The sequence below is a fragment of the Stegodyphus dumicola genome, chromosome 2, assembly GCF_044657685.1.
Source record: "Stegodyphus dumicola isolate Sdum_Otavi_A_Nest chromosome 2, ASM4465768v1".
In the NCBI taxonomy this organism is placed as follows: domain Eukaryota; kingdom Metazoa; phylum Arthropoda; class Arachnida; order Araneae; family Eresidae; genus Stegodyphus; species Stegodyphus dumicola.
In genome coordinates, this window is record NC_140769.1 from 195,695,908 (window position 1) to 195,722,253 (window position 26,346).

Consider the following 26,346-nt stretch of genomic DNA (forward strand, 5'->3'; position numbering starts at 1 on the left):
ATCAGAAACGTGAGTTTTACAGAATTCCGCAAATCGGAACCCGGAAGTGTGTTCTACGTCATCACCGGATATGTACCTTTGATATCTCTGTTGGCAACAAAGCTTGGCGAGAATTTGGCGTTATTTTTTTTTCCGTAAATTTTTCCACAAGCTGAAGAATTGGCGCGAATTTGGTTCACGTGTTAATATTAGCGGGAGTGAGGTGTGTATTTTTTGAGCCATTTTTCTCGCATTACTTGAGCTATTTACTTTTTTTTTTTCTATTAATAATTATTTGTATTTTGTTATATTTATGATTAGTGTTTGATTTGATTTTCATTTAATTTATAATTGCATTTTATTTACAGTATATATTATTGATCTGTGTTTCGATTTGTAGTTGTGTTTGTTTTGCCGATACGCAACCAAAAAAGATGAAATTGCTTATAATTGGAGATCCAATGGTTAAATATTTGGATGAATATTTACCTGCGAATCTTCTGAATTATGAAGTAGATTTACATTCTTTTCCTGGTGCAATGATAGAAAAGTTAAATCCTTTTTGGACAATCGATACAATTTGATTTTGGTACATGTTGGTACCAACAATTCGAATGACAATGTTGAAGTTATTCTTAAAAAGTACGATTGCCTCTCTAAGGATATTAAACTTTGAACCCGAATATCAATGTTATCATTCCAGATATCCTACCACGTGGTGAAGATTTTTTCACAACTTTAAATCAGCGAGTAGCAGCTTTAAACCGTTTGCAGGTAATTAATAGAAAAATTGTAGAAATTAATTCTCAACTTGAAAATTAATGCCAAAATCGAGAAGCTTTTTTTTGTTTGCAGGTCGTCTCATCAATTTGGAGCTAGGTTATTGGCTAGGGATGGATTACGCCTAAACCGTCTGGGGAACAAGAATCTTGTGGCAGTTTTCCTGGATAATATCAAGACTGTTTTGACTTCAAAGCCAGTTTCTGCAAAGGTAAGTCATTTTGTATTGTCTTGTGTTTCATTTACTGTGTTGGATTTTCCACCTCTGAGTGATTCTTTTGTTTCTGCAAGCCCTTCTTATCCTCTTTATTCAACTGATTTGAAGCATGTTTGTGCTGTAGATGCTACTAAAAAGGCTAATTCTGATTTGAGAAATGCTGCTAAAGCTGCTTCTGGCTCTTGACTGAAGAGTGTTGCTATTCCTGGTGCTGGATCGTGTTTTAAATGTGTTGTCTATGGTGGTGACTTTAATTCAAGGAATGCTGTTAACCCCACAGATGGTTCTAGTTTGCATCTGCAAAATGATACCACCCATGGCTCACATCCTAAAAACGTTGCCAACCCAGATGCTAGCTCTCGGTCTCATTGCATGGTGGTGGATCACTCTGTAGAACTGATTCTGGTTTGCATGTAAGGAATGAGACTAAACCTAGATGTCATTCTAGAAATGTTGCCATACGTAGTGTTGGCTCTCATTTTAAGTATGTTTCTGTCCATGGTTTTGGTTCACATCCGAGGAATGCTGCCGTCCCTTGCTCTGGTTCTGATTTGCATCCAAGGAACATTGCTACCCCTGGCCCATGTCCTAAGAATGTTGTCATTCCTGTTGTTGGTGTTCATGGTACTGGCGATCATCTGAAGAAGCTGCTTTTGGTTTGCATTCAAGGAATAACGTCACTCCCAGCCCCTGTCGTAGAAATGACACCCTTGCTGATGTTGACTCCTCCAGACGTGTTGCAGTCCGTGGTTCTGGCCGTTTTCTGAGGAGCAGTGCTAGTTCCACTGTTAATTCTTCTACGAACACTACTGTCCAATTGCTAGCTTTCAGAAGAATCCAATTCGTGCTTTTGGTGATGGTGGTGTCCAAGGAAAGATTTAACTGTTAGTGGCGGTTTGCGTCTGAAGAATGCTGCTTCAGCTGTTTTGCGCCTAAAAAGTGTAATGGCCTACACGGGACCATTACTAAAAAATGCAGTCGCTGCTGCTGGTTGTAGTGTACAGCAGGCAAGTGCTGTTTCTTTCAGTGATTGTTATCCATTGTATTGTTCTTCTGTTAGTGGCAAAGGGATTTTAAAAAATGATTCAACAAATTTTGATATTTCACAACCTAAATTGTGTACAAGACTTTTACTCTGCCTCTAGTTATGCTTTGCAGGAAAAGAACATTTCTATGACCAGAGAAAGCACTTGTAGTTCTGGCCTAAGTTTCTTTCACTTTAATAAATTTTGTTTACTAAAAGATCACATAGAAAGCAGTGAAATTAATTGTCAAGAGAGGGAAAATAAGTCTATGTGTCCTATTCTGACTGGAGGGGGTTTCAATGGCTGATTTAAATATCAGCCATTGAAACAAAGTACGCGATGTTTGATAAAAGCAAATTTACGTTTGTCTGTGCCTCCACAAAAAATAGGGATATCTTACAAGATGGATCAGGAAATCGCGAGAATAGAAATAATTTCCCTGTAAAGGAAAGCTTTGTCTCCCGTAAAGCTATTTGTGCTTATTCTAGATATTTAAACAATTCATTGCGTCCAAGTAGTGATGCAGTTTCTATTAATTCAATCATTGAAACTTTAAAATGTGAAGCATACAATCCTGTGTTATTATAATATATATTAAAAGCCTCAGAATAATTCAACTTTGTACGGTCCAACTGATCTAGATAATCTTACAAATCATAAAGTATCGTTTGCTTTTGGTCTTCAGACACGTGAACAGAAAGAAATGATGATAAAAGGTTGTACAGAGATTCTATGTATCGATTCTCTGCATAAGACTAACCAGTATGATTTTTACCTTCTTAATCTTATAGTACCTGATGAATTTGGTTGTGGCTATCCAGTTGCTTATTTTATTATTAATTTTCTAGATGCTGACACTCTTTATTGTTTATTTAATAGTTTAAAGTGTCGTGTACCAAATTTATATGTAAACTGCATAATGACAGATGATGACAAAGTTACATATCCTGCATTTTCAAAGGTTTTTGGCCAAAACGTTAAGCATCTTTTATGTTCATGGCACGTACGCCAAAGTTGGTTCTGACAACTTAATTCTAAAGTGGTAGATAAGGAAGTACGACAAAAAATGCTAGGAGAATTAACAAAAATATTACATGAAAGAAACCAGATCACTTTTCATGATCAAATAAGGAAATTTTTGAATGACTATTCTAGGAAAAGTAGAGATTTTATTGAATATTTTTCTGAAAATTATAAAAATAATTAGAAGAATGGGCTTTATGTTATCGAAACTTTCCACATGCATTTACTGATACTAACATGTACTGTGAATCTTTTCACAATCAGTTGAAAACTGTTTATTTTAAGTGGAGACATAATAGACGATTAGATATTTTAATTTCTACACTTCTGACAATTGAGAAAGATAAATATTTAAAGCATACCTATAAATTATACACTAATGTATCTCCCAGAAATTCAATTTTTTGTTTAAGTAGGCATCAGAGAGGACTAAAAATTAGGGACAGTGATGTAAATAAATGCTCTGATAATTCTTGGACTGTTTGCTCCCAGGCAAAAAATAAAATATATACTGTGCAGCATCTTTTTGAAATTTGTCCGTGTCAGGATTTTTGCTTTTATAGATGTCCTAAAGTATTGTGTCTCATTGTATAGTCACTTGTATCACGGCAATTGCTTAGATAAATTGCTGTGCAAACATATACATAAAGTGCATTCATTTCCTAGTAGACAAAATGATTGTATGTTTAATCCCTCAGGGATTAATCTTGAATCGAATCAGAAATTCAATGAAAATATGAAATCAATAAATGTGTATTCTGTTAATCATTACATTCCACAAAGTATTGAACAGAGAGTAAATGCATGTGAAAAGTTTGTAGAAGAATTACTGCGATTAATAAGAAAACCAAAAGTCCAAAATGTCATGTTAAAGTGAGTTCATATAACATTAAATTCATTAGTTGCAGAATGTAGGGGAATTTTAAACTCAAATGAAAATTCAAGAGCAGTTTCAAGTGCATCATGTCCAATTTCACCAAATCAAAAACTTAACCCACAATTGTTTAAAACTTCTAAAAAAAGAAAATTGCAGAAACGTCAGCAGAACAAGAATCGAAGATTTTAATGATAGTGTAGATGACCCAGAAATAAATGAATGTGTGGAAAAGAAAATTAAATTTAAAGCCATAGCATTTGATTTAAATAACAGTGATCAATATCTGTGTGATTTAACCAGAATTGATCAAAATGAATCATTTTCCCTTCCATTAAAGTCTAGCAAAGATATTTCTAAAAGAATTTTTCAATTTGGTTGCTATAGTATCAATCGTATTGCTTTAAAGTCTTTAGATTCTTATATCAGTACGAGTGAAGAAATTTTTATAAAATTGGTTTGTGCAGATTTTGTTAGGGGGTGGTTATTTGATGTAATCATAAATGCATTTTTATACAAAATTTTAGAAAGTGATGATGAATATACTTTTGCTGATTCCTCGATTACCCAGCTTATCATATCTGATGCATTATCACTTGGAAATGTTTTTCCCATTTCTTTGAATTCTTTCAAACATTTATTGATTCCTGCTTGCATTGATTCTCATTGGGTTCTGATCATAGCAGATTTAAAGAAAAATACCTTTTATTTATATGACTCTTTAATAAATTCATGCAATCCAAAATACATAAACTTAACTAATAAATGGTCTAATGTAATTAACAGTTTATGGGATATTCAGTGTCCACCACATGCTTTACAGAATGATGAAAGCAGTTGTGGTGTCTTCATCTGTTATTATGCATTTCAACATGTAAATAAATTAGGCTTATATCTTCCTTTAGATACTCTTCAATTTAGAAAATTTATTTATATTTTAACTGAGAATGTTTCACCTCACACACGGGAAAAGATAAATGCATCTTTAGCAGAGCAAAACTTTTCAGTAAATGTTAGAATGAATGAAGATTTGACCAAATCATGTTTAAAAACACATGATATTGAAATTACACCATATATGTTAAAATCTATAGATCCTTTTATAAGTAATGAAGAAGAACACTTGTTTAAATCTTATCTTTGTGTTTTCGAAAAGGATGGCTCTATAATACTATAGTTGATGCTTTTTTTTTTTTTTAATATTAAACAGTTATGAAGATTTTGCCTTTCTTAAGTCTAATTTACAAATACATAAAGCAAATTCCTGTATTAAAGATCTGTTATTAACAAGATTAAAATCAACAAAATTATTTTTTATCCCTGCAAATTTAAATTGTCATTGGATATTAATAATAGTAAATATTCCAGATATGGTATTTGAATTTTATGATCCGCAAAATAAATCACGTGTGCAAGAGTATCAAATTTTAATTCATACATGGTGTAAGGTTTTAGCTAAAATATTTGCTACTAGCACTAAATGGAAAATAATTTGTCCTTTGCATATTTTTCAAACTGATAATATGAGCTGTGGTGTTTTAGTATGTTACTATGTTTATCAGAGGATTAAAAATCAAAGTTTAAATATGCCAGTTAATATAACTGAATTCCGGAAAATGATATACGAGCATATAATTTTAAGTGATTGATATATTTAAAGAAATTAAAAATAAGAAATGTTTTTCAGGACAGCATTCCATTCCTTTGGTAATGCTTGAAAAATATAAAGTATAATGGACAAATATTTTGCAGTTCATCTGTTGCCATACAGTTTCTAAAAAAGAAGCCTCTTTCCCCTCCCCCCTTAGTTTGCTTTATTTTGTAATGTTATATGGCTAATAAACAAATAAAAATGCTTATGTTTGTATGTAACTTGGTAGTATAATAATAGTATAAGAGAAAATTGTTAAAGTAGGCAACAATGAGCCCTTTTGGCCAGGGTGATACCCCCAATTGTGGATAATAGAGAATAGTTCATTTTATATTAACAATGCATTCTCAGGGACCTACATGCCAAAATTTTCTCTTATTTTTAAAGAGGAATCAGAAAATTTGTACTTAACACTTTATCCCATTGACTGTGAAGGATTTCCTGAGGAATGATTGGTGGGTCTGCACCAATTTTCATGGCCAATGGGGTAGTATGTAAGTACTGAAAATTTTCCTGTTCATAATTAATCTCATAACATATCTGATCATTTTTAATATTTCAGGTTTATGTTTGCAAAATGAATAGTGCATTGTTTTCAGTGATCTCGTGTTTCACAATTGAATTTAGTCTTCTTTATTTTTCATTAAACGATGGACAGGAATCTGGTATGTATAAAGAGTCAAGAGCAAGCTCTGCCAGCAGAATTTTCTGAAACTGAAACTAGTACTCATAAATTTTGAAATAATATGGTTGAATAATAATATTTATACTCTATTCAAGGAATTTTATCTGATATGTCTTTATTTTCAGAAATAAAAGATGAATAAAGGCTATGTAAAATAATTATGTATTCTGAATAAAGTCTGGGAAAAAATTCTCCATTTTTGAATTATTTTTTACTGAAAATTGCTCCACATATTATGAATTAGTCATCTGTGAAGCATAATATAATATATGTATTGTTTTTTACAAGACATGAACAATACATTATCCCTTCTTAAATAAAACATATTTTCATTCTTTATTTCATCATCCATGATATCAATTGATTTTCATTAAGATTAAAAAACATTATAGTCACTTAAAAATGTGGACACTTTTGTTTCCTGGTTAATAAGAGTGCTTGCATATTTGTAAGTTTCAGTACACAAAGCCATATACAAATTAAACTTTCACACATTCCAATAACAGAAAATGTCCAGCTCCCAATAATTAGATATTTTAATTTTTCAACATTCAGAAACAAAGAAATACGAGTGAACTTTCTGCTAATCAAAAAGATGAATATACTGGTCTTGTAATAGTTATGGAAAATGAGTGCTGAAGTTACAGCCCATTTTTTTAATTTTTAACTATTGCAAAATAAGGAGGCATAAAAATTTATGTGCCAGGCAAAAGGCTTGCGGTCTTTCACACAGAAGAGTTTAGCCAGATTTATCTAAAGCATTCAGGTAATTAAATATCTTGTAATTTTAATTCTAGAATAAGTCTTATCATTGCTTAATAGTTAGATAATGCCTATTATTATTTTCTGTCATTACAGAAGTACTTGCTGAAATTTCTTTGTTCATCATTTGCATCGATGGTTTTAAAGAATTGAATTTTTTGCAGAACTCCAATATCCATAAATTGTTTGACACATTAAAAATAAGAGAATATTTGCTCTAAGCATATACATAAAATCCAGATTTGATTTAAACATTCATAACTAAAGAACAAACACTGCTTTTACAAAAGGCCATGTTTTCTCCCATTTTGCATCAGTTACAATTATTTTCATGCACATGAGTATGTTTTGAAGTGTTAAATTAATTTATTATCATTTCTATTCTTGGATGCTCTATGCCTGAGAAAATAAAACTTAATGCTAATCTGTATCCAAAATCTGATATCTAATTATTAATCTACTAAACCAAAATAATGAGGTTTTATAGTGCATGAATTGGGCAAAAGTGTGCAGTTAAATTCAAACTTGTAATATTCTGTAGCAACCATTTAAAGTCATGTTTTCATTAAACGTAAAACTTAAAAATTTTTAACACATTCATAAATCTCTTAAATTATTTGTATCATAATAGGAATGATTCTTGGAATTTAAGTGTTAATTATTTCATCAATGTTAAACTGTGCTGTTTTTATCTAACAGTGTGAATGTGACTGATTATAACAGTAACTAATATTGTGATATGCAAAATAGGGGTGTAAAAGGCCTACAACAACAAGCAATTCTAAAAATTGGGTCTAGTTAAACACTATTACTGATTAAAAAAATCAGTGTCAGAAGTATATGGAATAAAACCTGCATTTTTAGAAAATGAGAGGCTTCATAAATGAATACTGTAATGATATATGTAAGGAACCAAAAAAATATTTTTTAGAAACGAGATACTGTTCTGTATTGGTGTGTATGATTTATACTGAGAAACATGACATAAAAATTTAGATTATTTCAGATAGGATTTCACCAGAATATTTTGTGTTATGGTATATCATTTGTGTATGTGGAAGTGATCTGTTCAAGATATAATTTTGTATTTTCATGCCAAAGATTACACCTACGAAACATATCCTATGAACTTTGCAAGGTATGAACGAAACATTAAAATAAGAATTGGTTTTATTGGTGCAAATTTAAATGCAGTATACAGTATCAAATATATACCAAACATTTTCCAGATTATCTAAACTGATCAATCGTATTGCTTTCCAGATTATCTAAAGACAAGAATACATCCAAGTACAATTTTAAAATACTACTAGTACACATAAAATAAAATTGTTGTGAACTGTTGAAAAAAACTACAGAAAAATTTTAGATTTTGCTATGTTAAACCACGTTGCTTTGTTTATAGAAGTATAAAAATTAAACGTGGCTTCTTCACAAACTTAATATATCTATAAAAAAGATTTTGTACTTTTCAAAAACGTTATCATAGGTTCAATGCCATATAAGCTATTTAAAGTTGTGTTGTATTATACATAACAGCTAAACCAATGTGATTAGGGAACCTAGAAACATTTGTATAGACTGGAATATAACTATTATATTCTCTGGATTCATAAAAATGCTGCAGTTAATAACATCACTGTTATCTTTAATAAAATTCTGAAATTATTCATATAATAATTAATAAAGTTTCATATGTGCAGAGGGGGTATTTCTAGATCTATTCAGGCATAAGAATAGTTGTGTTACCTTTTGGACGCGAGATCCAAAGGCAGGAGTGCAGAATGGATGCATTTAGTACCAAGAATGATAGTTACTAAGCACTGGATGATCAGATTTCCAAAACATTTTTAAATCAAAGAGAACTTTTTTAACTTAGGTGGAGTGATTGGTAAAAGCAAACCACATAGTCTGAATAGATGTTCCAAATCTTCAGGTAATGTGAAGCTGTTTCCCTGAGAAAGATATCCCTCCAACTAGGCAGATAGCCGTACATAATTTATAACATTCAATCAAAAAAAGTTAAAGCTTGGTTGTCACTTGTTAACAGATTCACTAGTACAAAGTAGTGTACTAAATTTAGATAGCATTTTTAATAATAATCATATTGAAGAACATAGATGCCTGCCAATGCTGTTGATCGCCAGAAACCTACAAGTAAAGATCACTGATATGTGATATTGCAGTAAATTTACATACTTTTTTAAATTAAATCCAAGAATACTTGTACCCATGAAGATCAATTTTATAAGAGATCCTTCTCTGGTGAGATTTTAGCTATTAAGAATAGGACTATGAAACAAATTTATGAATGTGTTATTGCTCCTATTATAATGTATGGTGTTGGAGCTTGGGTTCTAGGGCAGTGAAGTTGCTGAGACTAAGGAACAAATTGAATTCTATCCAGAGAGGCTGGCTGCTGGCAATCACAAGACGCTTTAGAACTGCTCCTACGGAAATTGCTAATATACTTGCGGGCATTCCGCCCATCTCGTTCTATGACTTTTATTATAAAAAGTTTTTATTGAGATCAAATAAGATTGACTTTTATACATATACAGATGATATTGTTTTTAACACTGCTTTTTATATTTTTAATTGTCATCTTTTACATCCAAGGGAAAGAAGATCAATTACTTTTAATAGATGCATTCCTGTATTTAATGATATTGATGTCTATACGGATGGCTCGGGGTTGGAGGGAAAAATTGGCTTAGCATTTGTAGTGTTCTATCATGGACTGGAGATTAAACATGCAAAGTTTAAATTAGAAAAATATAATTCGGTGTATCAAGCCAAACTGATTGCTATACAAAAGCCTTGGAGTGGCTTGTAAGAAATCTGAATGAATCACATATAATTACAATACATTCTGATTGTATGTCAGTTCTTCAAGCACTCCCTGACCCCGAGCAGCAAAATTTAAATATTCAAATTATTAAAAATTTGGGATACAATTGGAGGTATGGCATCAATTGAATTTTAATTGGGTTAAAGCCCATACTGGTTGTTTGGGCAATGAGAGGGCGGATGTCTTATAAGGTGTTTCTCCCACTTGGCCAGCGTAGTGTAGTGGTTCTGCACACTGAGCCGGTATTCCAGAGGTCCGTGATTCGATTCCCGGCGAAGCCTGTTGCTAATTTTTCATCTCTCTGGCTTCCAAAAAATCCTAATGTCTCTATAGTCTTAGCAAAAGAGGCAACAATGAGTAGTGATATTGAAACTGTCGATGTACAAGCCACCAGGAGAAGATGCATTAACATTATGAAGTGTGACATTGTAGATAAACGGCGGACTCAATGGGAAAACTGTGCTTAAAATAATATGTTCATGAAGGTTTTTGTTCCTAAAGAAAATATGAATATTAACAATGACAATGACTTGAATCAGTTACTTACAGGTCATGGGAGATTTCCCTTTTATCTGAAAAGATTCCATGTTCAAGATAATGATTTATGTAAAGTATGTACAAAAGTAGGAGACAATGTCCACTTTATTACAGAATGTAAGTTAACCAGATGCATTGATGGAGCAAACATAGATTTTATGAAAAATGGTTTGCTTAAGGCAAGAGGAATAGCGCATAAGATTATGGAGATTATTAACAACAATAAAGAAGCCATTATCAGTGTGTGATTCGTGTGTTGTATAGTTGTGTGGTGATTTTTGTACTGGCGTAGCCCGTATAGGGTCATAAGGCAAACTTTGTTTTGCAAGGTGGACCGGGCTGCGCCCTAACATAACATAACCCATGAAGATCACTACTGACCTATGAATTGGCAGCCAGTGGAGATGACCGCCTAGCTAGCTTACCAGTGTAAGACAGTGGAAAAAAGACTGAACAGATTTTAAAACTAAACTAAAGAACAGCAGTGCCCATCAAAACTATTGATGGTTATTGCAGTCATCCAAAAGGTTACTGGTGTCGGACACTGCAGATAATTTAATAAGTTATGTGTTATGACATAACATAACACTCCGAAAATTTTGGAAAGAGTTAATGACTTAAAAAAACAAAGTATCAGTTTTTATGAGAAACAGCCAGTCCTTCGAGAAATTTTTGTTTAAAAATTGGAAGGTCTCTGCAAACAACAATGAACAGATCTTAGAGAACTCCAAGTCATACACTTTTTTCTTTGTCACAAAAATATTGACATCAAGTGATTCCTCTTAAAAAAAGCAGAACATGTAGCTCTGAACAGAAGTACATTATCAGTATTGATCTCCTTTTCTAGAAAACCATTGTGATTAGGAAAGGTATTATCATTTTCTTCTAACTAATGATTAAGGCTGCAGTATGCCATCCTCCCCCAGAAGTTTGCGTAGGTGATTCGTTAGTGCAAAATTCTGGCGATTTCGTTCGGTTTGTTTGGTTGCAGCTAAACATTCAAGGGCTATTTGACTAAAGGGAGGGATGCCTTCTTGGAGGACTCTGTAAAGGAAACAGGCGCTCATACACGTTACACATGGGGAAAATCAAGAAAACACCCATGCAGCCAGCCCATTTTCCGAGATTCGAACCACAGACCGAACTATCAATGTTCAGTGATTTTACCGCTCGCCTGCTAGTGGGCAAATATAGTAAAAAGCATTTTTTAACATATAACGGAAAATTATTGAAATTCTGGCTTTTTTAAGTTTTGCTTTTCGGATTTCTCTATGCCAAACATTAAATGCCCTGCTACAACCTCTATTACAAAGAGTAAGAAGGGAAACTAATAAAAGACTCAGTCGGCGAATGCTTCAGCATGGAATTGCTAATATTCTCGGACTAGGGTTTGTCATAAGTCTTAACTAAACTTCTCTTTCTATGGTTCTGTTATGATTTTAGATATGTATCTAAGAAGTCTGTCTGATGACGTAGGAATACAGATTTGTGGTTTTTGAACGCCTGGACAACAGATCAGTAACGGTCTCCACAGTATTATCTATTTTTACACACCTTACTTTTTCATTCGTAAGAAAAGCTAGAGATGGAAGTCCGACACGCATATTCCTTTAAAAGACGCAAATATTGGGAAATATTCAGTATTAAATGCAGAATCATAGCTAGGGTTTTCAGCGCCCAGGGACAACTGAAGATTTCGCGCCCCCTACTGCTTGCCAAGGATGGAAAACATTTAATTCTAAAATGTCGTAACATCAGTTTGGCGCCCCTTGGATTCTGCGCCCGGGGACAGATGCCCCCCTTGCCCCCCCTCTAGCTACGCCCCTGATTAAATGGGTCATTCTAGATTCTAAATGTATAAAATGATAGATGTAATGGCGTACATATAACCAGATCAGTGCTGTGAAGTAGCCTTTTAAGTTGGTAGATATGGGTTTGCTATCTATCGTTATGGAGGCATACGCAGTGACATACTTAGTTGCTCTGTTTACATATTTAAGTTTTTATCCTTACTTCCTTAAAGAGGATTCTCGTCATTAAAATCATCGGTTAGAACGAATGATGCAGATAAGTGCTATCTTAAGCGTTTTCGGTTGATATTATCTATGAGTCCATTAGAAGGCAGATAAAATCGATACCAGATATATAATATCAGTCTGTACAGGTTGAAGACAGTAGTGAGCCAAACACATAGATGTTCCAGAAGGAAAGCGTTTTCCGTCGGACATCGAAATCCACAATGGCAGTCAGCCTGTCCAGTTCTGCAAGAATTGATAAGTAGTGTACCTGTGGAGCCTGCCTCAGCAACAACACAGAATATAGTAAATTAAAAAATTCGGGAATTTACAATGAATAAAATCCATTTGTTTTCCAAATAGTTCTTATACGTGAGTAGTACCGTCTTCGCGAGATGTCAGAAGACAGAGAGAGACGGTGAGGATGTCAAAAGGATCTGGAGAACTATCTCATCTCGGGAAGCCGAGTAAAAAGATGTTTCTACATCTTGACACTCGAGAATAAAATACGATCTGTGTGTGGAAACTACACCACTATGAAATCGAAAGCAAAGGCGATGAACAATGAGAGAAAGGGAGTAGGCGAAGAGGTAGTTAGGATACGTGTAAAACGGTACAAAATTCTTAGACTGGTCCGTTCTACCTTTTGAAAAGCGACTTGCTGTGTCACACAATCACGTGATGCTGATGCAGTTCAACTACCTGAGCAGTTTATGATAGATAAATACAGATTTCGGAAGCTTTTTGTAGGTCTTTATAAGATAATCCATCAGAACCACATGCAAAACCACATTAAAACTTCTATCTTGGATGATTGGTCAGAAATGACTTCTAGCTTCTAAAACTTAAATTATGGCTGATTCTAAATTGTTATGGACTAATTTGACTCTTTATGAAAACAAGAGGCATAAAGTAATAATATCAGATGAAACATGTTACTAAGAATTTCACTAAAACAGAGGGCTGGAAATTCGGACGAGGCGACAAAGGTGCTCAGTTCTTTCCACCTGAACTTTGAAGGTTTTATGAGACTTTCACATGCTGAATGATTAAGACTACTGAATACTAGTAGTATCACCCAAGTTCGAACCCATGCGAACGCTGGTTGCATGATAGGTTTTCACAGTTTTTACATCTGCAGCATGAATTCGATCCAGTTTTCATTAGAAAGTCCTCATTTCCCCTCAGCAGATAGGACTAGCATGCTTTCCCGTATTCAAATAAGCTATCCTATTCGTCAGGAGGTCTGTCATGTCTTTTACATTATATAAATGGATCAGTGAATGCTCATGAATATTTCTGAATACATACATATATTTTTCTGTAAGTACATGGCCGGACAGACATGTTTATAAGATTACATTTCTGTGGTAGGTAAATAAATATTAATTGTTGAAATTTCTATAAATATTTACAATCATTTTATTCTTATATAGATAATTTCTTACGTGCAATTGTAGATATTTCAATTCTGAGTTCGAAAATATTTAAACTGTAAAAATAGCTTAAATAATACGTTAAGTATGAACAACTACGCTCCTAACGCGTCTTGCTGCTGACTTGCTTGCTTGCTTTTGAAGCCCTAAGACCAATTTTTTTACAGAACTCGTGCTGCACCATATACACTGGTCATCAAAATTAAAGGGTAATGAGGAAAAAATATGCTCACTAAGTTAATCTTGCAACCAATGCCCGATGCTATAATTATTTACATTAATTAACAGTGGCGTAGCTAGAGTGGGGCAAGGGGGACATCCGTCCCCGGGCGCAGCATCCAGGGGGCGGCACATTGATGATAAACATTTCAGAATGAAATGTTTTCCATTCTTGGAACACAGAAAGGGACGCAAAATCTTTAGGTGTACCCGGTCGATGAAAACCTTAGCTACGCCTCTGTTAATTAAATACATTTGAACACAAAATTGCACTTCCGCGCATACTTCAGCGCCAGAAATATGCAAATTCGGTGACTGACAATGGGGTGCGCAATGGATGCCTGTTGGAATTCCGGTCTGTTGTAAAGTTTAAATTGAATATGGTTTCTGAGACCAATCAGTATTCAGTAGTTATGGCTCAAAGCATCATTTAAGTGAAGGTCAAAGTGGCGAACTATGGTATAATCGAGAGAAGTCAGTATGGAGGTCGAAAAAGATTTGAATCTGGAGCTGCTTTTTAAGCAATGAATCGGTTGACAGACAGCCTTGGTCAACGGCGACCAAGAGCAACAAGTACATCAGAAGAGCGTTTTATATCCTTGTTGGCAAGAAGAAACTGCAAGGGATTTGGTTTTAGAACTTCATGCTGCCATAGGAACTCGAATTAGCCGTTCTGCTGCTGCACGAAGGCTTAACGAGGTTGGACTGTATGGAAGAAAACCAATGGTTTGTGTCCCATTCACTCCATCTTCCAGAGGGGGCCTGTTTAAACTGGTACCGTCGTCATGTTCAGTGAAGCCAAAACGACTGATCCCGAGTATTGTTTACTGAGAAATCCAAACATAGTCTAAGCAGTGATTGTAGATGTGTGTTGATCTGGAAAGAGAAAGGAACACACAACTTCCCTTCTCTTGTCCGTGAAATATACCGTTTCCGCGGTTTAATGCTTTGAGGAGGAATTACGACCAGTGGCCGCATTGGAATCTTTCAAGCATATCTTTCAAGGAGGTTTTGTAACCGCTCGGAGATATGTTGACGAGCTACTGGAACCCCAAGTTAGACTGTTTAGGAGTGCTATTGGCCCAGAAGTTTTGCTAATGGGTGAAAATTTTTGGTCTCGTCGAGTATATGTGGTGTAAGAATACTTGTAAACAGAAGATATCACTCAAATGTATTGACCACTTTACTCACCCGACTTGAGCATGTGTGGGATGCCTTAGCGCGCCGAATTCGTCCACGGACCTTCCAAGAGCTGACAAGTCCACTTTTAGATCACTGGCGTACAATTCTACAAGACTAAAGTCTATGGAATCAAGATGTCAGATATGCAAACTTGCCCTAGGTGACCATACACTATATTAAAGAAAAATATTTTCTGCAAGAGGGGCTTAATTTTCCCATCAATTTGGTTTTAATTTAAATATTTTGCGAATAATCAACTGCCAAATATTGTAATTTATGTTAACTAATGATTTTGTACAAATTTCTATTAATAATTTTAAGTATCAGCTACTTTTATTTCTGTCGTTATCCTTAAATTTTGATGACAGTGTAAATACGGCTCTGAAAGACGGGACGAATTAGTTGTTAATCAGCTGTAAGACTTTGAGGTTTAAAATAATGTTAGCGTTTTATAGTTGATTCATGCAGTGGCGTAGCTAGGGTGGGGCAAGGGAGGACATCCGTCCCCGGGCGCAGCATCCAGGGGGCGCCAAATTGATGATACACATTTCAGAATGAAATGTTTTCCATTCTTGGAACACAGAAAGGGGCGCAAAATCTTAAGGTGTCCCTGGACGCTTAAAACCTTAGCTACGCCTCTGGATTCATGAGTGATTTGGGAATATGTAATATTTCTTATGCACTAAGGGGGATAGCTTAATGTCCACATTCTCCTTCAGCTATTTAATTTCTTGCTGCTCATCTGAAGTTACTGTTTAAAGAGACAACCATATGTATTCATATGTATATGATAAATGAGATTCTCATATGTATTATGGCATATGAGACAGATGAGTATTGCCATATGTATATGACAAGGATCAGTTTCTTACAGTTGTTTATAGACTAGAAGACTGGCCAGACAAGTAGTTAAAGCCTCAAACACTTGTATTTTTCCTGAAGTTTATTCTGGTAGCTGGAAGAAACTGCTTGCATGCATTTCTGTAGATTTTATTTTGTGTAATGATGTATCAGCTAGTTTTTCTTAGAAAAATCTTCACAAAGCCATTCTGCTTGATAAACAAATAATAGTATATTTTGTCATAAAAAAAAAAAAAAAAAAAAAAAAAAAAAAAAAAAAAAAAAAAACTAGACTAATCAGTTCTTTCCTTTCGGACCCAGAAGTAAAAGCTGGGATCTTAGTGTTTCCTACATACAACATGAATATGAGACAGTTTCTTTTAGAAATTCCTTCATGAAGGCATCCCTTCATTTAAGCAGATAGCTGTAATGTAATTTGCTATATTCAAACAAATAAAACAAACAATTTAATGACTTCTGTTTCTACAGCATCTAGTCCCTCCCAATAGTTAGAATTTGCTGAATATTTTTTCATGATGCATTCAACAGTGTCTCTAGTTTCCTTGCGAAGGTCATTTCAAAAATAAACATGGCGCATAGTACCTTTCAGCAATTTGCAGAAAACCATTTAGTTTTTTTTTTTTTTTTTTTTTTTTCATATTAATGATGAATTTTGAGATTTTTAGCACATTTTATGCATTAATCTGAATGAAGCAGGTGGATAGATAATTTATTGTGACAAATTATATAAAAGATATGCCTTTATGAGAAATTTTTTAAAGACAGTTAGCCTAAATTTCTATAGGAATAAATGCAGCTTTTTTGAAGCTGCATTTATTTGCTGCATTGCATTTATTTGTTTGAAGTAATTTGTATTTTTATGGGAAAGCCATGAAAACCATGTGTTTCCAATCTATTTATCTACTGGTTATTGAATCTGGAACAAACTAATAGCATTCCATGGCTTCAGACAACATTCGACCCATGATGAGCCTTTTTTTTCTAATACAGTAAAACATGGGTAATTTTTATTAATGGGTAATGATAAATGATGACCTTTCAGTAAATTTATGAAAATTAATACATGTATGTGTACAGTTGGTTGAATACAAAATGAAGAGCAAAATATTAATGTAATTTATTGTATACCAGACATATACAAAATGTTATAATTATTTCACAATAAAAAGGAATGGAAAAATTTATTTGAATAAACATTTTAATTTTAAAAATGCATAAGCCAGGCTATTTTCCATATAAACGTTTATACTATGGTATTGAGCAACTAATTGAACTGGGAGACAAGAGTTCATATCTACTTTGTAACATACTTCTGTCACCAGTCTATTGATTGAACAATAAGTAAGTGACAATCAAAATCATCCATTATCAGTCAATGATGTGTGCTAATTTAAGTTTGTATTTATATGAAGCGACACCTGCTTGATTTTTACTCACTAGAAATATTCTTTCATGTGAAATTAAATATCAAATTATGGAAGTTTATGAAGTTGACCTGTTAAAAAATCAAAAATGAGACAGTGACATGGAAAGCTCTTGGGCGAAAGAGATGACATGCATGATTAAGAATGTCCTGGAAAGACATCTATTATTTTGAATGAATTATAACATAGAATAGATAAAGTTGAACTTTGTGACTAGCATTACACCATTCATGAATTCCATACACTATTCTCATATGTGTTATATGAGAATAGTGATATGAACATTATGTGTTATATGACAATTATGAATTCCATACACTATTCTCATATATCCATTATGCATGATATCATTGCCTGTCATCTGCTTTAGTGAAAAAGTGTGTGCTAAGTAATAACAATATATGCTTACCAAAGAATATACCAAATATATAGTGTGTGTGTGGGGGGGGGGGAACCTTTCATTTAGAGCTGCACAGATATTGGCACACTAAGCAAATAAAGATGCTTATTTACTTTCTTATATCATGCCTGAGAAAACAAATCGAGTTGTCTGTTACACCCAAATGCAAACAATGATGTGTAGCATGTTAGATTAAACAATAACTTATGGCATGGCATCATGCCCACTATTAATCAAGCCAAAGTGCAGCTAAGCAGATGACCACTGCATTGTGGTACAATAATTGCTCCACTTCTGCTCGTGAAACATTGAATACACTGAGCAGATCCTTTTGAAATTACAAGAAATGCTTCTTGGCTGACAGCATGAACTTAAGGATAAATTCAAAACAGCTACTTCAGAAATTGTGATTACAGGTTTGGGATCAATTGGTCAATAACCTCAATCTCATCCTAAATATTTACTGTTTTTTCAACAGTTAAACAAATTTTTGGGCAAAAATTACTTTACAACTACAAAGTATTCCAGAAAATAGTATCTTCATTTCTAAATGAACTGCTAACAAATGTGTATGATTAGCATTAACAGAATCTTGTATCCTTGTAAAATAAGTATCTCAGTGCCACAGATACCTATATGGAATGATGGCCAAATTTACTTTAATATAAGGTGGTGTATTTAATTATGGCAAAGCACACTAGGGTTATCTGCCCAAGGGGAGGGATGCCTTCGTGGAGAACTTTCTAATGTAAACTCGCTCATATACACGTTACACATGGGGAAAACCACAAAAACACCCATGCAGCCAGCCCGTTCGCCTTTAATATAAGGTTAGGTACTTTTAATATAAAAAGATTTTACTAAACTAACAGTCTTTATCTTTTTCTTTTAAATATTTTATTCCTAAATGGATACTGCTTTTTGGATTTTTTCATGTATTCATGAATAAATATTTTTATGCTTCAGTTTTATATGCTTGGATACTGAGCTGTCATTTTTTTGAAGTTAATTAACTAAACCATAATTTTTCATCTTTAGGTATCTGATATATAAAATTTTAGTAAATTAAAAAAAAAAAAATTTAAAAAAAACACCCTAATATTATCATAGATTTGTTTAATGGATAAAGTCATGAACAGTTTTAAGAAATAATTATGTCTATACTTCTCATAGTATCATAGTATATAAAAAAGATAAAAATCTATTAATCAGATCTTAATATAGAAAATGCATAATTTTTGTAAACTCACCAAAGGTTCTTCACTAGTTGTTAAACAAATAAAATCTGTTCATAATTTTAATTCAAAATTCAGAAAGAAAATGAAATTTTGTGTGGTTTCTGCATATATGTGATTCATGCATATTAATGATTCTAACTAAAATTTAACAAAATCCTCCATTAAGAATAATAATGATGAACTTTATCTCTTACAAGAATCTCAAAGATATATTTTACTATTTTATTACATAAGTGTTACTTTATAACAGCTGCACATTTAAATAACCCCCATGTTCTCAACAATTTTAGTACAGATATTATCTTCAAAGTAAGAACCCCGAAATTAATCTCTAAGAATTCGTAATTCAATTCAGGTTAGACTATTGGTGCACAATTTGTCTTCATAATCTTTCACGAAGGAAAGATTCCTCTTAAGCAGATAGCCTTCATGCACTTTGCCATAAATTGACTAACAAATACATCTTCATAAAATAAGTAATTAGGGAAATATGAATAAAATAGCCATCAGTCAATTTTTTAATGTTTTTCTTAAAAAATAATTATATTTTCAATTTTAGGACAAGTACATTTCAGAAAATATTGAATGAACTGAAATATTGTAATGAAGGTTCATTGTGTTCTCGATGAAATTAAATAATGCAGAATTTTTAATGTAATACTATATTGAATGCTTTAAACTCTTTAATTAAGTTAGCATAAAAATATTCAAATTAATTGTATTTTTATTTGAAATTCCAACAAGCAAACTTAAAACTGTAGTTACTTACACTGTTTTTAAGAATTTTAAAATTTTAAATGCATTTATTTGTAACAAATATTTTAACTGTAGTAATTAGCTTTATAAAATTGAATTTTGATTCTTGTTTTTAATGGAAAATCAAAATCCTTAAAGAAGTATAGAAACAGACATCTATGTATAAATATTTACAGCACTAGAGAAAAGTACTCAAAGAAACTCTGTTTCACATTAAATTTACTAGGAGTTAATAAACAATAACTAAATTTTGACAAAACAAATAAATTTACATTAATTGATGTAATAAATAAACAGAATATCAGAATGAAATGGGTAACAATGCAAAATATACGAAAATATGCATATCAATACATGCAAATTATAAAAATAATGAACAGCCAATGAGAAATATATACACTGCATGAATTTCAAAAGAGGGAAAAGAAGATGCATGAAATATGCTTTAGTTTCTTCCTTTATTTACTTTTAGTATTACAGTTTTTCAGTTATACAATGAAAATTTAAACAATGTCTGGAAATAATTAAAAAACTCTAATTATATGAGGCAAAACTGTTAGTATTGTGATAAGTAATATAAAATTATATAATCAAATTAATAAATCTGAATCAAAATAATACAAAATATAATAAGAGAATTACAGGAAAATTAGTTCATTTGAAATATGAAAACAGCCTACAGTATAGCACCACATTAAAACATTAGAAGGGTACCTTGGATTGTAAGAAGTTATTAATATAAATTAGAATATAGAGGAAAGGATGAAATGATAAGACTGGAATTTTAGAAAATTTGTTATTTAGTGACAGATTACATTCTTTTGTTCAAAATGTTTTCTAAATCTGGAACACTGCACCACTAGGTAAGGTTTGAGACTGTATATCCCAGAATGAAAATAGTAATTAAAATGTAACTGAAATAATAATACAGTAATTTTATTATAATTCAATAAATGCACAAAATTGTGAGATAATTACTTCAAAGTAAATCAAATTTAGAACTATAGTATACAAAAGTTCCCAAGTGTGAATGAAAAGAGTACCAGCTACACAAAATTCTTTGCTGAACCTAGATGTATACAGACATTTTATAATGAAAAAATTATTTTTAAAACATTCTGATAGAAAAATATGAAACTCTTTGATGAGATCTAATGAAAATATCAACAGAATCAACTTGAAGATGTTTATAAGTTTTTGCAAAACAGTACGTTTTCTATGAAAAATTAAATAATATTTCTTAATTTCTTGTAGAGTTTTAACCCATAGAAATAAAAGTCAAATATTATTGTCCCAGCAGTTCGTACATGTGGTATATAAATATTGTTAAGAATTACTTCGATTTTCTATTCCTTTTCATTCATTACATCAGTTAACGAGAAATAATTATTTTGCTAATAACCGAAATATGAAATATACTGTGACCCAAAATATTTTTCGATGCCGTTTAATTACTTTTTCTTACTGTTATTTATTTCACTTAGAGTGCAAGTAGATGCGTAGCTATACAATAACAACAGTATTTAAATTACAATAATTTAATTCAATATAAGTCACAGAGTAATATCATATGTAAATTTTCTGTCAAACATTGTGAATTATATGTAATAGGGAATGTTTACAAACTAAGAATAATATCTGTGAATTTAAAAATGTTCTGCCTAAAAAACACTGAAGATGTATAGTTTTCCTACATCAAATTTTTACCGATAACTACTGTGCTTGTTTACGATATTATTTACCTATTGTAATTGCCAAGCAGTGATAAATCAAAGAGTAGGGCAACCACTGTTAGAACTATATTAACCCTGCTCGTATGCCAATGGTCAGCAAAGATAATGTAACGATGACGTAGGTACACTTCCGGTGATGACGTACAACACACTTCCGGGTTCCGATTTGCAGAATTGTAGCTCGTTCACATCTGTCTACTTTGTCTGTCTGTCTGCCTGTCCTCCTGCTGTGAGAGCTGCTTCGCTGCTATTGGTTAGAAGAATTTAGACGTAACATAGAGCTTTCGACGTCATTTGTTTTGTCACGTGGTAAAGCTTCTCGTACTCCAGCCACAAGACCTTGCTCCAGCCATACTTGTTCGGGTCGGATCGCATACAGCGGTTATGTTTTAATCTGTGGTGATGGCGATAAGGAGCGCGCCTTGCGCCCTCCTCTAGGGTTGCCACACTTATCGGAGGGCGCAGCACTTACGTAACATTTTTCTTGGCAATGTGCAGATGTTGCTATTGGATTCAACTGTTGCATTCTATGCCGCAGATTCGTGATAAATTGTGTGTCATACGGAGATATCTTAGATGACGTTATCATATCACTAGGCAGCTTGAGAGTTGTGCCGTACACCAGTTCAGCACAAGATGACTGTAGATCTTCCTTTACGGCTGTCCGAATACCAAGCATAACAACTGGTAGTGTTTCAGTCCAGTTATTGGTCTCGTGAGCCTTGAGAGAAGATTTTAAATGTCGATGAAATCGTTCAACAATGCCGTTGGACATTGGATGATATGCTGTTGTTGTAATTCTGTTCGTACCCAAAATGCGCGTGAATTCTGCAAAAAGTGCGGATCTCATTTGAGAACCTTGGTCTGTTGTTATGATCGATGGGCAGCCAAAACGAGATATCCAACAGTTGAAGATGGCTCTGCAAATGGTTTCCGTTTTCATATCCGGGATGGGAATGGCTTCAGGCCATCTGGAGAATCTATCTATTAGAGTCAAAAGGTACACATTGCCTTCTGATGGAGGTAACGGTCCGACGATATCCATATGGATTTCTGAAAAACGTGCATCAGGAAGAGAGAATGTGCCCAGTGGTGCTTTAGTATGCCTAGTAATTTTCGATTTTTGGCAAGATTCACAGGATTTCACCCAATTTTTGATATGACGTTTTATATCGGGCCATACATAACGAGAACAAATAAGCTTCGTAGTAGCTGCAATTCCTGGATGTGACAGATTATGCAGATGATTAAAGATGAGTCTGCGAAAGGAATTCGGAACAAATGGACGAGGAATGTCTGTTGATATGTCACAAAGAATATTACCATCAGAATATTGGCACGGTTTAAATTCCAGTTTCAAAGATGATGTGTTGTTTTTGAGAAGGTCTTGTACCTCCGGATCATGCCGTTGAGCTTCCGAAAATTTTTTAAAATCCAAAAATGGAGATTTTGTTATGGAATCAATTTCGATTCTTGAAAGAGCGTCAGCAACGACGTTTTTTGAACCTTGCACATGCCTAATATCAGTAGAGTACTGAGAAATAAAATCTAAATGTCGCAATTGTCGAGGTGAACATTTATGAGGGTTCTGTTTAAAAGCGTATATTAACGGTTTTTGATCCGTATAAATTATAAAATTTCTGCCCTCTAACGTGTGTCGGAATTTCTTAATTGCAGAATAAATAGAAAATAATTCCCTATCGTACGCGGACCATTTCTGTTGACTTTTACTGAGTTTCATAGAGAAAAATGCTATAGGTTCCCATGTTTGTTGAGACAACTGCATAAGTGTGCCGCCGATTGCGACGTCTGAGGCATCTACCCAGATGCTTAGCTGGGCTCCGGGAATAGGGTGTCTCAAAAGGGTAGCCTGAGCAATGGCATTTTTGGCAGCAATAAAGGCTTGTTCGGCATTCTCGTTCCAATTTAATTGTGGGGATGAATCCTGAACACGAGAACGAGATTTCCTTTTATTAATATAGCCTTCTAACAATTTTATTAAAGGAGAAAGAATATGTGCTGCTTTAGGTACGAAACATCTATAAAAGTTAAACATGCCTAAAAATCGGCGAAGCTGAGTGAGAGTGGTAGGTTGAGGAAATTCTAAAATACATTTGACTTTGTCAGGAAGAGGTTCAATTCCGTTTTCACTAAGGTGAAAACCTAAGAAATCAATAGACGTTTGACCAAAGGTGCATTTTGAAACATTTATGCAAAGTCCATATTCCTGAAGTTTGGAAAATAAAGCTTTCAAATGCCTGCAGTGTTCCTCAAAATCTTTAGAGGCTATGAGCAAGTCATCGACAAAAGCGTAAACACCTTCTAAATCCCGCGTGACTTCATCTATAAAACGTTGAAAAGTCGCGGATGCATTGCATAAGCCGAATTGCATACGGGTACTTTCGAATAAACCGAATGGTGTGCATATGGCGGTTTTGTGGATGTCGGCTGGGTTAATTGGTATTTGATGGTATGCCTTAATCAGGTCGACATGACTAAAAATTTTAGTACCGTGCAATGCAGCAGTAAAATCGGCTAAACATGGAATAGGGTATTTGTCTTTTATTGTTTGAGCGTTCAATGCTCGATAATCTCCTACAGGTCTCCATTCCAGACTTCCCTTTTTTGGAACCATGTGAAGTGGGGATGCATAATTGCTGCTCGAAGGTCTCAAATGCCCCAATTGCATCATAGTTTGAAATTCTTGTTTTGCTATTTGTAAGCGATCTGGAGCTAACCGACGAGGTTTTGCAACCACAGGTGGACCTTTAGTTATGATATAATGAACGGTGTTATGTTTAACAGGTTGGTTAGGATCTGGTAATCTAGTAACTGAAGGAAATTCTTTTAAAATTTTGTGATATGGTGTATCACTAAATACAGTTTTTACTGAATAAATGCTTGCATTTTTCACGCAACCGATGGTTTTAAAATGCGTTTTTAAATCTTTGAGACATTTGTTTCTGAGATCAGGGACCAATTCAAAGAAATGGAGAAAATCTGCTCCAAGAATGGGTGTACTAACATTTGCTATAAGAAAAGTCCATGTAAACTGTCGTCTTAATTTGAAATCCAAAGAAAGTGTTTTTTGACCATAAACATGAATAGTAGAAGAATTAGCAGCGAAAAGTGTTTGTTGGGACAAATTCCGTTTTTGAGAATTATTTGCTGGAAGTAAGGACACGTCAGAGCCGGTATCGACCAAGAATGAAAGGTTTGTTCTACGGTCACGAACGAACAGGCGACGTGAAACTTGAGGCAAAGAATAAGTCGCCTCTATTCTTTGCTGGTTTCGTTTCCCTGCCATGAACAAGGTTTTGTACATTTGTCATCTCTACACTTTTTCCCAAAACGTCTATGATACCAGCAAACAGAATAATCTCTCCTTTTGGAATTGCTTCTTTCCTTATTGCGATCTCCGCGATTTGGCGAGCGACCACGAGAAAGAGAAATGCGATCAATACGTTTGTTTAATTTTTCTATTTGTTTAAATAATTTATCCTCAAGAGACTGATCGACTGTGCGAGAAACAGCACAAGTCCCTGGGGTTGGATTTACTTCTAAAATTCTGTCGGCAATTTCTGCAGCTTTATCTACAGTTAAATTGGAAACCGCTGCCAAAATAGACTGAACAGTCGAAGGCAAACGTTGAAGGAATAATTCTAACATTAAGTTATCAGGAACATTTAAAGATTCTGCTCGACGTTTCATATTTCTAAGCAAATCGGAAGGTTTTCGAGAACCTAATTCTTCTCCAGATAATAATTGGCGAATTTCTTGCTGAGAAGATTCTCCTGAACGATTTATTAACTCAGTTTTAAGCTTTGCATATGGATCAATAGGGTCTGGTTTCATAAGTAAATCCCGTACTATTGATGCAATATCTGGAGGAAGACGAGCAACTACATAATTATATTTAGTAATGGATTCTGTGATAGGTTTGGGGGTGGCAAGAGCAAAAGTACTTTCACACATAATAAACCATAAAGATGGGTCTGATCGTTTATAAAACGGAATTTGGACGGCATAAACATCAGACATTGTGCAAGGTTTTTAAGCCAAAATAAAAGCAAAAATTTAACTAAAGAAAATGAAATTAAATGATAAGTAGAAAACGGAATTATAAAATGATCTATAATTACTACTCATCTGTGATCCGGAGGATGAAAACCGATGTAATCCATTACTTCTGGTTTGGAGATCTTGAGTGATGGCTTGTAGTCAAAACCGAAAGTGCTTGAGAACTGTTCATACGATTTAACACAGTCCGGGTTACCATTATGGTATCTTCCTGTTATGTTTTTACCACCAATCCTCAAATTCCATATCACAGATTATGTTCTTACTGCATTAATATAAATATTAACAAGACATAGTGCGCAATAAAAATTAAGCTTTATTTCGGAACTTCGCGCACACTGCCCGACAGCCTGCCTGTTTTGCTCTGCTCGCTACTCGTAAGAAAAACTTCTCCTCTAGGGTTGCCACACTTATCGGAGGGCGCAAGGCGCGCTCCTTATCGCCATCACCACAAATCCTTTACAAAAATCAGTTAAGAAGTCAGAGGTGATTTTATGTACAACTGAATTAATTCATATGTTAATATATATTTTCACTTTATGCAATACACACTTGAGAAATACCGGATCATTACAAAGGAAGGAAAATGGGTTATTTGCTTGAGAGGGTTATATCCAT

The 26,346-nt window shown here is 33.7% G+C and overlaps 1 long non-coding RNA gene across 1 annotated transcript; it reads left to right on the plus strand.

The window, feature by feature from the left end:
• Positions 1-829: 829 nt before the first annotated feature.
• LOC146998780 (uncharacterized) lies at positions 830-6,428 on the plus strand. Its single transcript, XR_015039699.1, has 2 exons — positions 830-970; positions 5,937-6,428. It is a non-coding gene; the product is annotated as an uncharacterized LOC146998780 (long non-coding RNA).
• Positions 6,429-26,346: the final 19,918 nt, after the last annotated feature.